This window comes from Chrysemys picta, chromosome 7 (assembly GCF_011386835.1).
Source record: "Chrysemys picta bellii isolate R12L10 chromosome 7, ASM1138683v2, whole genome shotgun sequence".
In the NCBI taxonomy this organism is placed as follows: domain Eukaryota; kingdom Metazoa; phylum Chordata; order Testudines; family Emydidae; genus Chrysemys; species Chrysemys picta.
This window is the reverse complement of record NC_088797.1, coordinates 65,210,484-65,216,207: the sequence shown is the minus strand read 5'-3', so window position 1 is coordinate 65,216,207 and position 5,724 is coordinate 65,210,484.

The following is a 5,724-nucleotide window of genomic DNA, read 5'->3' as shown; positions in this document are numbered from 1 at the left end:
CACCAAATAAGCTATGGGAAATTTTGTTGCAAAATTTTGAAAACTTAGTGTAATCACTTCCATTTTGTGAATGTAAAGAGTGGTTTTAATGAAAATATTTATGCCTGTGGAGCTAGTTGCTATTAATAGCCCATTTCCCAAAGAGGTAGGCCCATGACATTTAAACTCAAGACACATTTGAGTGATGGAGGAGTGAGCACACACCGCTAACTAATCAAAAATCCCAGTTTATGCAGGCAGACTCTTGCACCCCCGAGGAGCTGATTGCTGGATTAGGACCTAAATTGGTAACTGCTGAGAATTTTTCCAGACAAGGTACAGCTGTGTTGTGATGAGGGTCAGTTGCTATGTTGCAATACCATGCCGGACCTGGGTAATGCAACAGTAAAGTACCATTGCATTGCCATCATGTTGTGATGGAAGGCCATACTTTTAAGGTAATGCCACCACAGGCTGCACTTAGATCAGAGCATGAGAGAGCTTTCCATCGTGCAGTATTGCCAACCTCAAGCATTCAAAACTTAGGTGTCAGGCTGCACCCATCAGGAGATTGGCTTAAAAATCTTTTTAAACCAATGAATGTTGTTGTGTGCTGGTTTCTGAGTCTTTAGGGTATATTCGCTTCACATTTGCAAACTTTTCACCGCACTCCGGAGGGCTAGCACTTCCTTTTTCTGAACGAAAGCTGAGATACTCACGCAATCTCTTGATTTCAATATCTGGAGTGTCAAGAAAAACACCAAGTATCACAGAGCTCGCAATTAAATGAGAGATGGCAACAAGGCCGCATCCTGCAATGCAGTGTCACAAAGAGATGTCTTCACAGTACCCAAGACGTTTTAGCATACTCCAAACCAGAACCCCAGTTCTTCAATGAGCTCTGTGTGGGCAGGGTCCCTTCATGCACAGGGATCCAATCACATACATGGAGCTTCCCGCAAGAGCCAGACCTTACGTTTGCAGGGTGAGGTAACAGCATCAGGCCCAGAACTATTGGGTTGGATGGTGTCACTGAGCTCCATGGTCTCCTGTATTATCCAAGAAAGAACATGAGGTAATGTGAAAACCTGGGGAAATGGGCACTGAAAGAAAACCTCCCCAGACTAAAGCTGCAGGAAGTTTGTTCGCTAGGGGAATATTTTTTCCCCTGACGTATTAAAAACTGATGCCAGTGGCTCAAGATCTGGCTTAACTGTGTTGAAAACGTTTGTTTAAAAATAACTCAACAAGCTCACGTACTAAGACAGTGGAGCCTGAGCAACAGCAAAGTGCCACAGAAAGAAAGAAGCTGCTTCAGCATTTTAGAATATTCCTGAGGGAGAGTCAAAAGGGAAAACAGAACGACCACCAGGTGGCACAATTGCTCCATACAGCCAAGCTGGACAGCTGTGTGCACCTTGTAGCAACAAGCTTTACTCCTAAAAAAAGAAGGGCCAGTTCCCAAACCTTGAAAGTGTGTCACATTCCCAGGAGTGCACAGCCAGGCCCTGCACCTGCAATCGGCTCTGTGCAAGAGACTGCTCATGCCCGCATCAGGTATGGCTACTCTGCAATTAAAACCAAACAGCTGGCCCATGCCAGCTGACTTGGGCTTGGCTAAGGGGCTGTTTAATTGCAGTGTAGATGTCTGAGGTGAAAGGGTCCCAGAGCTCAGGCTCCAGCTCTAGCCCAGAAATTTACACTAAAATTAAACAGCCCCTTAGCCTGAATCAGCTGGAACGGGCCAGCCATGAATGTCTAATTGCAGTGTAGACCTATCAACCGTTCCAGTATCACTGACTAGTCCACTCAAAAAATGCTGCTTTAGCAGGGGGCAGATGAAAGGTGTCTTAACGCATTCAAAAAACAACAACAACCCACCAATGTAATATCTATTCTTTAAGCACGGCAGGTAGCCTTCAATATGATTCTGACAGCAAAAATACATGTATCAAATAAAGATGTGATTATGGCTGGTTTTTAATAACACTACTATGGAAACCTATGGGGATAAAGTTCATTAGCTATTTGCAAGTTGCTGCCTTCACCCAACTCACGTGAACAGTCTTGGCTGCAGATGCAACGTTTGTAACCAGCAGAACGCCACATGCCTAGATTCCTTCATGAAACACACCCAGTCAGGGCACTGAGCTTTTATAAGAGAAGTGGTATAGTACTTGACTGTTTTACATGCTTGAATATACTCGTTAGCTGTAAAATAATCACCCAATGGCAAACAGTACCACAGGAACTCAGCAATGAACCACCACCTGAGCCTTTGGTCCTGCCCACAGATCCAGGGCTGGGTGCACCTTTAAAAACGGATGAATTCTGCGGCTTTTGAGTATTTATGCTAGGATCATCAGCCCACAGATTTTTAGAGCAACATTCCCTGTTGATATCAGTGGAAAATTTTGCTTTTTAAAAAAACAGATGGGTAGATATGGCCCATAAAGACCAGTGACACTCAAATGTTTGATGGGGAGACAAATCCTAACCACTTGTGGTCTTTAAAGAGCCCTCTGTACTTTTCATAAGGCAAATAGCTAAGGGGACGGGTGTAGCCAAATTCTAATTTATAACTATATTTATCTAAATTTTTCTATATAGTTTTAATTGGTTTGTATTCTTCATCTCCTGATGTGTTGGGTACAGCATTAGTGTGTGCAGTTCCTTTCCAGCACAGAGGTGGCTGCATTTCAGCGGTAAGTAGTATGAGTGTCTTAAACAGCAGGTGCAGTAATTGCTTTAGCCTCTAGAAAGCACTTTGGCACTTTCCAGGATGACAGCAATTCTCCAAAGTGCAATTCCCAGATCATGCAAAGAAAGACACACGCGTGCCTAACTTCATGCCCTGTCAACTAGTGCCATTGCTAGCTTACTGACTTCAGTAGGGCCACCCCCAGCACATGCAGAAAGGCTTTGCAGAAGTAGGATCTAAGTCAATATTTCTAGAACTGTCCCCCTCGTCCAAGATGAAATTGCAGCTGTATAATTCAGTTTGCTTCTTTATGGTCAGTAGATCAATGGAGAAAACAATGAGGGTTGCTGCTATATTCTGAGCAGAAGCAGCATTCCTGTTCCACCCCTCACTGCAAGCACAAATGCTGGTTCACGCAGGCATAGGAGCAGGTAAAACACCTGCAGTCTCTTCCCAGTAGTTTCAATGTCTGCTCCTTGAGTGGCTATTGCCTGAAGCCCTGCACATCCTAGATCTCTAGCTCAGCATGACAGTCATACAGACAAGACCATAAAACCTAGCTATTACTTTTCAATCCAAAATCATTCTGTTGAGCAGCTAGTCCAAGAAGGAAGCTGAGCAAGCCTGAAATCTTATTTTAAGGTGCAACTCACCAGTTCCACTGCAGCTGCTAACAGGTACATTTTTAACCCACGGACTGCACGCTCTTGGGGAGGAAGCGTTCTTTAGTAGCTAGAGTAGCAAGCTGGACATTTGAAGTCTTCCTTTTATTCCCAGGTCTACCAGCGCACTGGGTGTTTGAGGCTCAGCATTCATAAAATGCTCAAAGATGTCTGAATGAAAGGAGTTGCATGTAGGCAGTCCTGTGTTCATTTCAAACATAGCAGGTTGCTCAGAAATGGTGAATGCCACAGTGCACAAAAATTAAATGCACACTAAGTATGAGACTAGCCCAATTTTCCACAAATCCACAGCCGCTGCGCCTGCAAACACAGCTAGCAACAGCTCTTCTCTCCACTGGCTCATATGGGAACTCCCCCCCACCCGCCCCATGCCCTCACCTCCCAAAAAACCATTTCCCTGCAGTTTGGCACATCTAGTGTTTAGAAGCAAGACCACAAAGTTAGGAATAATTCAAACAGGACAACAGCATGTAAACAGTTGCTTAACTGTGCACAAGGGTCACTATTAAATTGCAAAAAGCCAGCAGTCTACAGCCAGAGAAACTAAAACTATATGGGCAGGCTTAGAATAGCAAAAGCTTCCCAACCTTTTACTGCCTTTTGTTTGACTGACACAGGCAGCTGAGGATTGAGCTTCAACTACTGCCCTGCAATCACAGGAACTTAGTCATACAGCAAAAGAAATCAGTTAACTCAATTTTTAGATTTTTTTTAAATTTTACTCTGAGCCCAGGTGTGAGGCCAAAATTAAAACAAAGAACAAAAGGTATCAAAACCAAGAACCATTTTACTACAGCTGGTAAAATAATGTGTAGTAAATGCTTTATCCAACACATTTAACACTTGTTCCTGTTCAGCAATCCAGACTCTGGTTTTTGCCAATTTGATATCTGTAATTTTTCAGATAAGTGGCATAAACACATGGCTGCCAATGGTCTGATTGGGACTTAATTCACTTTGAGGCCCAATATTTGTGACATGTGATGGTCACTTCAGTGGGATGTATTGCTTCCACTTCCTCTTTAGGTGGCAAGAATTAGAAATAGGAGGGCAAGAACCTTTGTCTGTATTCATGCCCTTGTTCCCAAGCAAAAATGCCTATTTCCCCAACTTGTTCTGTGAATAACCAGGCCTGCAAAAGTGAATGAGCATGCTGAATCAAACACCTACTTGTATGCATGATTTTGTAGTAATTTGCTCAGCTTTCATTACTACAAAAATAAGATCACTTTAGAATAGATTCAAGTCCACCACTGTACCTGATAGGCTACTATTTGCCATAAGCAGTACAGGGACACCAACAGAACATTGGGGGCACATGGCTCACTCTGCAGCGGCTGCCTTGTGTGAAGAATGCTCAGCAACAAGAGCAGAGATGAGGCCTGTGCCCCAACACCTAACCCCGTCCCCCCATCCATAACCAGGAGTGTCTCGTTCTGAAAATTTTAAAGTAACAGATGGCTAATTGTTTCAGGTGAAGCTAACTCTAAGCCCTGCAAGACCTGCCATCTCACCCTTCAGTGTGAACATCCTTACTTTACCGGAGTATAGCGTGCAAACAGGTTCCATTCCAGCTCTGGGAGGTGGAAACCAAATGCTGCAAGTTCCATAGATAGATGTAGGGTGACCAGATGTCCTAGTTTTATAGGGACAGTCCCAATATTTCTTATATAGGTACCTATTACTGCCACACACTCCCATCCTGATTTTTCACACATGCTCTCTGGTCACTCTAGATCAGAGATCCGCAACCTTTGGCACATGGCTCACCAGGGTAAGCACCCTGGTGGGTCGGGCCGGTTTGTTTACGTGCCACGTCTGCAGGTTCAGCCGATCGCGGCTCCCACTGGCCGTGGTTCACTGCTCCAGGCCAATGGGCCCGCGCCGCTTCCCGCAGCCCCCATTGACCTGAAGCGGTGAACCGCAGCCAGTGGGAGCCGCGATCGGCCAAACCTGCGGACGCAACAGGTAAACAAACTGGCCTGGCCCACCAGGGTGCCTACCCTGGGGAGCCGCATGCCAAAGGTTGCCAATCCCTGCTCTAGATATATGTGCACAAATCCCATTGACACCATGATGAGTTGCACAGGTATTCATGAGGGCAGTATTTATCCTGGAGTGTCAATGGATTTTGTATATTAAAACAAACAAACAAAAACTATCCAGCAGAGAATTGTACTCCCAAGAGCTTAGTCTGTTTTCCCTAAGCCCATGTGTGGAGCAGGGAACCCAATGCACACTGAGGGGGCAACTCTTCACTTCCCAGATATTCAAGCTAGCTTTTTGAGAAGTGCCTCAGAGATTTGAGCATTTAGGGTCTCTCTGTACACTGGTCTATAGCTAAAAGAATTACTGCAAAAG